This window comes from Urocitellus parryii, chromosome 3 (assembly GCF_045843805.1).
Source record: "Urocitellus parryii isolate mUroPar1 chromosome 3, mUroPar1.hap1, whole genome shotgun sequence".
Taxonomy (NCBI): domain Eukaryota; kingdom Metazoa; phylum Chordata; class Mammalia; order Rodentia; family Sciuridae; genus Urocitellus; species Urocitellus parryii.
The window spans coordinates 126,734,496-126,746,720 of record NC_135533.1 but is presented as its reverse complement, the minus strand read 5'-3'; the positions used below and the strand labels follow the sequence as shown (position 1 = coordinate 126,746,720).

Here is a 12,225-nt window from a genome sequence, read left to right as displayed (position 1 = left end):
AGCATGCACTTTCAGGCTGCCCAACTGCACATTCCTTGTTTCCTAAATAAATCTCTGCTGTGTCTATTTTTGACACATCCTGGCTTTCTTTTCTGTGAGGTGTGTCAAGACCCTGCAAGGGCCCCTCTTCTGGGAGACCTCCTGATGCCCCTCGATAGTGCTAAAAGATGTTCCCAAGGAAGCCACAATGCCCAGTGTTTGTTTGCAGCCATTTGAATTCATTTATTTGACAAGCTGTCTCTTTCTCTTACGGAAACTTGCTCTAACTCCATTTCATACCACTGTTCCAACTGCTGTTTATTTTTTCAAAAAGAATTGGAAACTGATTTTTTTTTCTTTCTCCCCTTTTTTTTCTGACCCTTGATTTCCTGACAACTGTATCTTGAGGTTTAAAGTGGCCATTTATTTTCATGACTGTATTGAGTGTGCTGATTGGTTTCCTACCTCAGGACACATTCTGTGATGTTTTCTCTTGGCCAGAAGCACAGATGAAAATGTTTTCCTGGTAACTGAATAGATGGGTTTCCATCCTGCTAAACAGAATCTCATCCATACTTTCTCTATTCTTCTTGAGTAAAATGGCAGTTTAGTCTATATCTGTTTTTAAGGAATCTTCTTTTTGTGAATGTCCACACCAGTTTCATATTTGAGTCTAGTGAGTGAAATGTTTTCCACAAAATGTTTATGTGACTAGGTGTTTTAAGTGGGCCCTTTCCCCTTAGGAGTGAACTCTATAATTTCCCACATGGATTTTCAGCTACTATGTATTTAAAACAAAAATTTTTTGTGGTTCACAGATATTCCCCAATTTTTGCAAAATTCATGTGAATCTTTTTCACTGAATGTTAATATTTTTTTAAAAAAATCTCCCATGCAATGCTGATTTAAGATGTGTTAATGAGAAAACATGGGCTACAGAAAATGAGGATTCTGTTACTTTGCATCCATAAACAACAGGGTGAAGCAGAGAAGGGCCCTGGGAATTCAATCTGGTTGTGGCAAGGCTGGTTCCAGGGAGCCCAACTCCTGTCTCATCCAAGCAAATGTCAGTTAAAGGAGAGAAACCATGTATGTTTCAAAAAGCCTCCCATAAGTCAAAAACAAAACAATAACCAACTCTCCCCCAAAACAAAACAACAACAGGCGTTGGTATAAATGTGCATAAAAACAATGTGGAGCACATCACCAAAAAGGGTAGCCACATTCACTCACCTGTCACAGGAGAGTTCTCAGGCTCAGAGTAAGACTTGTCCATGCACCTGACTGATGTCAAACTATAGGAAAATTAACCATCAAACTCCTCCCAATTCTAAACATCTGTTTGTCCTGAGCTGATGGATAAAGACCTTGGTGGAGAACTTGGCGCACTGATAATGAGCGAGTACCAGGTGGTGCGCGACTGCTGACCCAGTTCTGTAGCAGTACTACAGGGGCCACACCAGGTGCTCATCCTGGCTTACACACAAGCTGCACTAACTCTTCAGGCCACTTCCATGTGTTTAGAAGAGGACCCTGCCCCCTGCCCCCCTGCCCCCACACACTAGGCTTCAACAAATAAATCCTTATTAAATCACCCTCTGTTGCTGAACAAGCTCACGGCTCCAGCTGTTTGAAAAACAGAAGTCACAGCAGTGAATTCAAATATAACACAGTATTTCAAGTCCTGGGAGTCCCCAGTCCCATGACCTGGCAGACCACTTGATGCTGTCATCACTGTCAAACAGGATGGAGTTGGTGTACGGGCCCCCATCCTCGGAGAGGATGGTGGTGTAGGAAGTAAACTTGACCCTCTTCCTCTTCGGGCCAGAAGAGTTTACAGGTTCATTTTTCATCTCTTTCTCATAGACATAGTCAGAAGGTCTGAGCAGCTGACTGTGGAAGGGCTTCTGAGAACCTCCGTTCGGCAGGAAGTTCCTCTCCTCGAAATGCAGCCCCCTGTCTATCATGGTCATGCACTCCTCCGAGGGGAACGTGATGTCCACTTGGTTCTCCAAAAGCTCCACCTCATTCCCAAGCCAGACCCAGTCGTGGGAGTGGGGGATGTTGCCCTGCTCGCTCACTGCAAGCCTTTTGTGTCTGTACTTCCAGGCAAACGCCATGCAGTTGATCAGGAAGACCCGGATGGCCAGGCAGAAGATCCAGAGCAGGGTGTACTTGCCAATCTCCAAGTCCATCAAGCCCCTCGAGGCCACTGTAAGGTCACTAGGGTTACTGGATTCTGGAAACTTCCCCTGGGTGGGGAAGCTGGTGAAGGCGTCTGCACCACCACTCTTGAGCAGTTTCTTGTGCTTCCCCTCCCCAGGCAGTGGCAGGGCTGTGCTCCTGTTGATCCTGTCCTCTGAGCCAGCAGGGCCCCCATAGTGGAGCCATTCCTGGACCTCTTGCTCCTGGCTCCCTTCGTGCTCTGTGGAGTTGCTCAGGTGATCTTTGTATTCCCCGTTCACGCCCTCAATGTCATTGCTGCCTCCTTGGTGCTCCTCCTCGGTGCTCCTCCTGGATGCCCAGTGCAAACCTGACCTTGACTCGTCCTTTACCCACAGCAAGAACACTCTTCCTCTTGGTCTTCTGCAAGACTCACTGATTATCATCTCCAACTTGATCAGGGGCCCTTGTCCTTCACCCACTGCAACCACAACCGGCCACTGAGACTGCAGGTTTGGCTGGACAGACACCACCATTTTATCCAATGATGAGACAGTTATGGAAAAATCCTTGGGATCATAAATGTCTAAGTATTACTTACTGAATTGAACAAAATTCAAAGAAAAAAATCGAAATGTTTGTTGTGATAACTCTTCTTCACATTTGCAAATTTTTATCATAGAAATGTTAATTCCAAAACATTCTTTAAGTGTATATAGTTAGAAAAAATAAGCCCCAGTGCTCTGTAAACTTAATCCATATTTGAGATACACTGGACTGTCATTAATAATGATCTACATCCCAGTAACATGAAGAACAAACAATACAGTTTAAAAAGGGCAGGAAAATACACATTAGTTTATTTCATGTCCTATAACTGAATTTTGCTGTGACCCTTTTTAAAGCTCTTTGAAAAATTAGGCCATACATCCAAGTCATTTCCAAGGGCAACTGATCAGCCTTCACCCAAGATATCATTTGAACTATGATACATTAGAAATTCAATGCAGATAAAGCCATACAATGCTGGCTGAAGATACTTGGGGGAAAATGCATTATAATCCCATCCCACTAGAGAGACACAATGCCCCTGATATTTTCTTAAAGTGATTCACTAAAACTCTGAAAATGTGTGAAAGTTTTAGAATTGTCCATAATTACAGTAAGTAGACAGCAATTTGGTGCCTACTTACAATAGCTGAAATGGAATTTCTAAGTGTCAAAAGCTGCCTGCTTTCATAAAAATGGAAAAATACAATTCTCTGTCATGGTCTATGGTAGACAGTCAATTGCACAGATGAACTTGCTGCTGAGCAAATGGCACAGGGACCTGTGATGGACATTTAAAGAGCGTCTGAGAAGAAGTGTTCCCCATGTATTGGGAGCAGACTGGGGAAGAGGCAGGGAGAAATGTCGGGGTACCATCTCGGCTGCACATGCCCTCTGCTGATGACCTTTGGGACATGAAGACTGAGAGGGACAAACTCTCTCCATTAGCCAGGGTCTTAGAGGTCTCTGGGAACCTCATCTCTTTAGGAACTTGAAGAATCTCCCAGGGAACCATTCTCTTATCTCTGGTGGAGAAGAGATGAGGGAGAAGCAGTCCATGCCTGGAATTTGCTGTGGACCAGCCACACTGGAAGTTCACTGTCTTTTCGGAGAAGATGGAGCTAGACAGATGGAGGATATTCTAAAGTGACACCAAGAACTCTTGTCTCTGCTCATTAAGGTGCCACCAAGTAAAAAGCACCAAACGTGAAATAGGTGTAAGAAAAATGAACCTCTAAATTATAAGCATGTTTTGTTTTTAATTGTGATTTTATCACAATCACTTAAAACACTGTGATTAATGTTTACACAAAGTATTTCCTAATTCACTTTCAAAAGAAAATGTTTACTGAAATGATCTCTAAAACTTTCAATAATTGCTTGATTTCACCTTCCAATTAAAGCATTCCTAAAAAGAGCAACTTGCAGCATTTTTTTTTTGACTCAAAGAATAAATTGATTTTAAAGAGTAGTAACTGTGTATGCTTTAAAAGCGATTTTGGTTGATTTAGCAGTAAAGATTATTTCAAAATGATGCAGATCTTGGTGCTGAGTATTCAGAGTAAAGAATCATGACATTAAAAATTAACGTATGCTCAGAGAGTGATGCAAAGATAGGAAAGCTGTTGAGAAGATGGTTCCATCATCCCCTCTACCCCATAACCCTCCATGTATGGCCTCCACATTCATGCACAGAGGTGGACAGTCCCTATGACATATCTGAGGGCCCCAGGAAAGCACAGCAGGAAAGGGGGTTTTATGGCCTAAAACTATCAATTCATCCAATTTACCCTCTATTTGCAATTTAGTTCTAGAGGACATTTTGCATTAAAGCTGCACGTATTAAACAGACATTAGAAAATAACTCAATTGTAGACTAACACTTTACAGTAAGAATTTATAGTTTTATTGAGAATATCTGTTGCTCATTTTCTAAAATATCATTCTGTTACCACTGTTGGCTGGTTATGAGTCCTTGCTTCCCCAAAGTTGAAGAATAACACCAGAGAAACACACTGAGGCAAGGTCAGAGTAGAAATTAGAAGTTTATTAAAGGACAGCAGAAAAGACTTCTCCCAGAGGAAGAAGGGGACCCAAGAGGTGGAATCCCTGAAAGTGCAGTTGTTTCCCTTTTTTATAGTTCTTTCAGTGATGGAATGTAGGTTGGAAGGTCAGAGGGGTGGGACACAGGTGGGCCAAACAAGTAATCTGGGCTGGAAGGACTTCATTAACATTTCTTTGGGATGGGCTATCTTCATATCTGCTGGGGCTGCTTCATTAACATTTCTTTGGGATGGACTTTGGGCCTAGGACATTTCTGGGGACTTCACTAACATTCCATGAGTTGTCCTGCATTTCCGGAATTCATTCTCAGCAGGGCCTCCATTTTAGATTTCACTCAATATTAGACCCAATTTACCTAACTACACTGACTACATAATTTTAAATTTGGCTTCAATTCCATCAGTATTAGCTAGAAAATACTTACCACAGGTGCATGATGAAAGATACAAGATCTGGTAATTTCATATTTTCAGCAAGAAATCATTTTTTCCATTTTTTAAAAAATGTTCTTAACCACTGCCCATGTCCAATACTGTTAAAGAATTCAATTCCAAGTTTAAAAAATAAAATCCTCACAGTTTCCCTTTCTTCAATTAGCAACACAGAAAGTGGAGGCTTATATTCATAGGAAAACAGCTTTATTCATTTTTCAGCTTAGCTTTTTCTACTAAAAGAGGTCACATTGATGATGTTCATTTATTTTTTCTCAGCATCATCTTGTGAGATAGAAAAATGCAGATCACTGTTTTCATCTCACAGACAATGACATGCTCCTGAAAAACCAGCCTCTATCTCAGAGCAAAGCCTGTCCAAGGAAGGGACATGACCTTAGTCCTTGGAAAGACTCACAGAGCACTCCTAGGCACATTCCCACCCTGCTGAGTTGTTTATCTACAAATAACAGGAGAGATCTGCTGCACCAGGTGTCCCTGACTCAGTCAGGGTAGGTGGGGACCCATAGCAGCCCCCTAGCAGCCACCAATCAGCATGAGTCAGGGAAATACCTGGGATGCCAGATGACCCTCCCAGTAGTTTATGGTGGTTGATAACATATTGGGAAACCATGTAGTTCAGCACGTACACCCCTCTTGGCTCAAACCAATCAGTTCAAACCAATACCCCTTTTGTACTGACCAATCACCCATACCCAACTTGTTCCCGACAGTGAATATGCTAATCATGTTTTAGAGTTGTTATTTGATTTTCCCGAGGTGTGTGATGATTTGCTATGATGTATGTGAAGTCCCTGCCCTCTCCAAAGAATATATAAAACTGCTGCAAACCCTGGGCTCAGGGCCTCTCAGCGTCACCAGTTGCTGTGTGTGCATGCGGAGGACCGAGCTAGCTCGCAATAAACACCTCTTTGCTGCTTACATCGATCTTGGGTCTCTGGTAGTCTTTGGGGGTCCCGAATTCGAGCATAACACTCAGTGCCAGGGATGGACACTCCAGGGCCCTGGTACGTGACAACATGAGGGTGGTATTCAGGATGACATGATTCTCAGCGACTCCAGGGGACCACAACAGAGGGGCACCAGGATTACTCATCCTCTCTGTGTTGATCTAGTGCCTTTGGTCACAGTGTGGACCAGAGGCATCCCTGAACCCTTTAGATTATCATCTTTCTCAATACTTCTCCCCCTCCCTCATTTCTCTGTTTCTTTTCTCTCTCTCTTATCCTATATACCTGACTATCTGATTTCTGGCATCCCTATGTACATGGAGTTAGCAGGTGAATGAGGCACACATTTAATTTAAATTTGCAAAAGGCAAAACTCTAAACAGCAGGTGGAAGCCCTTGAGAAAGGGTTCCCTAAACAGAACCCCACAGGCTGAGCTGGGCTTCCCTGAGCGCTGAGCTCCCTGACTCTTCAGGACACAGGGATGCAAGGAGCTCCCCCTGAGGTAGAGGTTGGTGGACTCTGACTGCTGCAGCAGCAACAGGGCTGTGCAGCCTTAGCAGACACTGCTTTACTGAAAGTGAATGGTAGTCACCAGAAGCCAGAGAAGAGTAGAAGGGTGGCTGGGTGGAGGCTGGTGGGTCTGCGCGGGAGCCCTCTGCTGTCTTCAGGGCCCAGCTCCCAGATTCCAAGGCCAGCACCTCTTCCTGAGTCTGAGCTGGCAGGAGACAGGCAGGGAGTTCCTGATCTCACCTCCCATCTTCAAAGGGACATAGAACCTCCCCCTCCTTGGGATTCACAGGAGCTGTCTGCCTAGCAAGTGTGACCTGGCCCAAGGCGGTCCCCAAAGTGGGTGGAATGTCCCTAGAGACATTATAGAAAGTACTGCTGAATTGGGTGATATGTAAAAGCAGACAATCTTAGAAATATGTCTAAGATTCTTAAGTAAAAAGTGTTCTGGAGCAAGCTCCTAGGAGGGGAATCTCGACGAGCTCTCCTGTTTTCAGAGAATAACACTCTATGCTGACCTGTGTCAAGTTCTAGACTGCTTGGGCTTCATTTCAATTGACCAGAGGGGTCAGTTCAGAAGCCCAGCATGTGCTGGACTCTGTGAAGCTTGCACTTCATAGTTGCCTGTGAAAGAGATGACCTCATTCAGCAAAGACCCAGGAGGACTGTGGTGGAAGCGGGATGCCACTGAGCAGGAAAGAGCAGCCATTGGGCTTAGACACAAAACTGCAAAGGTCCTGGGGTTGCCTTCCTCAGCTCCCCCTCATCGGCATGCTTTGGTCTTTTAGATCTGTGTTTCTTCTTGGCAGCAGATGAAGTCTTCTTTAAACCCAACTTTGAGTGACACAGTCTGCTCCTGTGCTCAGGCCGACCTCTCTCTGTGGAGCGGTCTTGCTTTCCATGGAACCAGGTGTTCAAGACACCATCCAAGTCTTGCAGGAAAACAGCCACCAGGAGCAGGTAGCAGGTGACATTCAGACACCCCCTGAACCAGGGTATACTGCCTCCTGGGACATGTCATTTCAGTTTCAAGCCACAGTTAAACTTGACCTCCAATTACAGCCACTATTGGTTCCTAACACAATTGCACCATAATTAACTGCCAAACCGCCACTAACAAATCCAGCTAAGTAACATAAATTTCATCTCGTTATGTATAAATGACCTGTGAAGGACAATGAGGATATGTATAAACAAGTTTTCTTGTTTGAGTAGCAAGTTATTCTCCCATGCAAAAAGCAACATTTTCTGATAAGGGAATCTTTTGGGGCTAAGAAAGAAGAAACTAATTTTACACCATAATCATCTCAATCATTTAAGTGAGTTATTTTTCATAGCAATATATTGAGGATATCACTTTGTATTTTACAAAATTATGGATGTTGAAAGTTCAAGATCACAAGGTTTAGGAGGTATTGCTCTTTTTGGTTTATATTTGTTTACATTTTGACATATGTGGATTATCCTGTTTTGTTGTTAGAGCGTGGACCAATAGTAGGCCTGTGTTTATTTGTCCAGGAGCATCTGATGGCTGAATGAATTTGGAGGAAGTTTGTTGCAGGATAACAGTCTGTGCAGAGCCTGTTCACAGACACATCTGCCACCAGGATGTCTGAAAAACAGAACCTGGGTCACATTCCTGAAAAGCTCATGCATCCATGAGGAGTGTTCTGTGGTGGAAGGCTCAGAGGATGAGCTCTGATCTCACCAGGGCCTTGATCCATGTGATGGATTAATAATCTGAAGGAACTGCTGGGCGGCAACTGTAGGCAGGCGAGGAGGGCCTGGGAGAAGCAGGTCTCTGGAGGCATGACTGGGACTACAACTGTCCCTGGCTCCTTGCCCCTCTCTGCTTCCTGCTGCCCTGAGCTCAGCAGCTCTCTCTCTCTCTCTCTCTCTCTCTCTCTCTCTCTCTCTCTCTCTCCCCACACCCTTCCTCCATGATGTTCTTCCTCACCTCCACCCACAGCCGTGGACTCAGCTGACCTGGACTGAACATTTGAAACCATGAGCCCCAAATCAAGTTTTCCTCCTCTGGGTTGTTCTTAGCAGGGGTGCTGGCCACAGCAAGGGAGAGCTGACCAGCACACATTCCCACCAACAGTGGGTAAGAGTCCCCTTTTCTCCACGTCCTCAGTAGCATGCTGTCCTCTGTCATAATAGCCATTTCAGATGGAGTGAGGTGGCATTTCATCAAGGTTTTTATTTTGGTTTTCCTGATGATTGGTAATCTTTTAGCAGTATTTCACAGTCCTGTTGTCTTTTTTGAGAAATGTCTATTAAGCCCTTTAGTCCATTTTTAAATTGGCTTATTTGGTTTGTCATTAAGTTTGAATCATTTACATATTTGGAATATTACCCACTTCTCAAATGTTTAGTTTCTAAATTAATTTTCTAAATATTTTCCCATTCTGTAGCTTGTCTTTTCAATCTGTTGATTGTTTTCTTTGCAGTGTCAAAGTTTTTTAGTTTGATGTCATCCCATTTGCCAATTTTTACTTTTGTTGCTTTGTTCTTTCTTATTTAAATTGGTTCTTTGTAGTTATATATAACATTAGGATTCATTTTGTCATGATTGTCAAAGCATGGATTATAATTTGCTCTAATTCAGCCCCCAGTCCTTCCCCTTTCCTCCCCTTCTCTCTTCTCCTGTTCCCTTCTCTCTACTCCACTGATCTTCTGCTATTTATGTATAGTTTTTTTTTTAAAATGAGTGTCTTATGGATATACAAATGGTTTGCTAGGATTTCAAGATCATATCCAAAAAACCTGTTCTCAGAGCAGGGTCTTAAAGTATTTCTCCATGTTTTCTTCTGGCAGTTTCACAGGTTTTGCACTTAAGCTTTGAGCCCATTTTGAGTTGATCTTTGTAACTGGGGGGAGTTGAGGGTCTCATTTGTTTCTTATGCATATCCAGTTTCCACAGAGCCATTATTTAAGGACTGACTTTCCTCCATTGTGCATATTCAGCTTTTTCGTCACTGTGATCAAAGGTCCTGACAATGATTTTAGAGGAGGAAAATTTATTTCACACTCACAGTTGCAGAGATCTCAGTCCCTAGATGGTTGCCTCCATTGCTCTGGGACAAAGGTGAATCAGGACATCATGGCTGAAAGATGCAGAGGAAAGCAGCTCAGGGCCTGGTGATTCAGAAGCAGAGAGAGCACTTTGCTCACCAGGGACAATACATACCCAAAGGCGCACCCCAAGTGACATGCTCCTTCTACCCATACTCTGCCCAGTTACCACCCAGTTAATCCATTAAGTGGATTAAGGTACTGATTTGGTTAAGGCTCTCTCAATCCAATTATTTCATCTCTAAAATTTCTTTCATTGCTTCACACATGAGCTTTTGGGGATGCCGTATACCTAAACCATATCTGTATTTTTGGCTCCTTATAAAAATATCAATTGACTATAAATATGTAGAATTATTTCTGGGATCCCTTCTATGTTTTGTGGGTCTGTGGGTCTGCTTTTATAGTAGTGCCATGCTGTTTTGATTAGTATGGCTTTGTAGTATATTTTGAAACCAGGTAGTTTTTGCTCAATGTTGCTATGGCTATTTGGAGTTTTCTGTATGGTTCCATAAACATACTAGGATTGTTTTCCTAGCTCTGTTAGAATGACATCAGTGCATTGACAGGGATAGCCTGACTCTTAACTACTCACCAGTGGACAAATGGATACAGAATACGTGGTGCATACACAGAATAGAATACTACTCAGCCATAAAAAACATGAAATCTAGGCACAAGTGACAGCATGGATGGATCTGGAGGACGTTACATTAAATGAAATAAGGCAGGTCCAGAAAGACGAGCACCACCCCATCTCACTCATGAATGGAATATAGAAAAGTGGGATCATACAAGTTGAAAGTAGAATAGAAATTTTCAGAGACTGACAGGAGAAGAGAGTGGAAGAGGAGGAGAGGTTAGTCAAGAGTTAAGGGGGAGTAAGCAACCCTGCACCTATGGCATGGGAGGGTGACACATTGTGAATCTCAAAATAGAAGACTTTGAATGTAGTCACCATAAAGAAATGATTAAAATTCAGGTGAAAAATGTATTAATTATTCTGAGTCCATCATTTTCCAATTAAATATCACATTATATTTCCTAAATATATATAAAATTAATGTATCCATCAAAAAGTAAAATTAGTCCTGGGGCTGGGGCTCAGTGGTAGCCTGGAGCCCCTGAGGTCCTGGATTCGATACTCAGAATCCCCAAAACAAAGTTTAAAAAGAAAGTTAAGATATGATTAACAAATTAAAAATAAGCATTTTTAAATGAACCCTTGGTTGCAAAGCAAGAGAGGAGAGAGGGAGATACAAGTAGCTCAAGGGCCCTGGATGAGAGAGAAAGGAGAGACAGACATGGAAGAGAGGGGCAGGGAAAAGAAGAGACGGAGTCTTTCTTAGGGTTCAGGGGTCCATGTGAAGGTGAAGTGGGTGGCTGGGTTGCTTCCACCTGGGTGGGCTCTTTCTAGGACTCTGACCCCAGGTTCAGGTCCTGGCAAGGAGACAAGGGTGCACACGGTCTGAGTGTCCACCTAGGAGAGACAGTTAGGGGACATTAGCACGGGGCCCACTCTTCCCAGAAGTCCTGAGCCCCTCCGACAGGGAGGTCTGAAGACTAGTGGCAGGTCTGGTTCTTAGGAGAACAGGCCCCTCCCCTGGGTCCTACAGCACCTCGAGTCCTGAACAGGAAAACCTTTCCTCCTGGTCCTCACCCTTGGCTTTCCACGCAGAGCTGACTGCCCTTGGCAGGCGTCATAAAAATCAGCAATTGACGGTCCCCACACAAGCACATGGGTAGCCAGTCAGCACCATAAGTCCTGAAATTTGGTTAAAGGAAACTCAGGACTCATGTTCTAAGAGCACTACCTGCCCACACTGTAGGGCCTTTGTCCTCACGGGATGGGATCCAGCTCTGCGGAGCCAACATCAGTAGCTTTCTAGTCCAGAAGGAAAGGATGCTGCAAGTGGCTTTTGTGGGGCCCAGGCTGTGCAGGGATTTAGAGAAAGTGCAGCAGATGTTACTGAGAGGTGTTTAATCTGAGAGCCGCTGACCTAGAAGAGATGGGTTGAGAGCTGCTGTTGTCATTCCGGAGAGACACCTGATGCATCTTCATCTGAAAAATACCGTTTTCTGCATTGGAGCTTTGAGACCAAAGCTGATGAGTTAAAACTATCCCAAAACCGTCCTCTGGGAACAATCCTGTGCACTGAGGATGTTTCTTTTTAATTCTGTTTCCTCCTTTGAGATCTGAAGGGAATTTCCTGTTCTCCCTGCTGGACTTCTGAGATGGTTTATTCGGTAAGATGCATCTAAAGGCGAGGACACCTGCACAGTCTCTCAAAGCTGTAGACAGGTCCTTCCAGTCAGAGCAGCACATCCCTGTTAGCTGGCAGAGACTAGGGCAGAAAGTGAAAGGAGACTTTCAGAGCAGGAGGGATCTCACATTGCAGAACAGTCTTGGAGGGTGAGTGCTCTTGGAGATTTTCCCTGGAGTGGGGGCTTCTCTGACTGGCTTCCAGGTGCCTTTGGTGGC

The 12,225-nt window shown here is 43.8% G+C and overlaps 1 pseudogene; it reads right to left on the bottom strand.

Annotated features, from left to right (window-relative positions):
• Window positions 1-1,637: 1,637 nt before the first annotated feature.
• LOC144253751 (transmembrane protein 132B pseudogene) lies at window positions 1,638-3,670 on the bottom strand (annotated as a pseudogene).
• Between the last annotated feature and the right edge of the window lie 8,555 nt (window positions 3,671-12,225).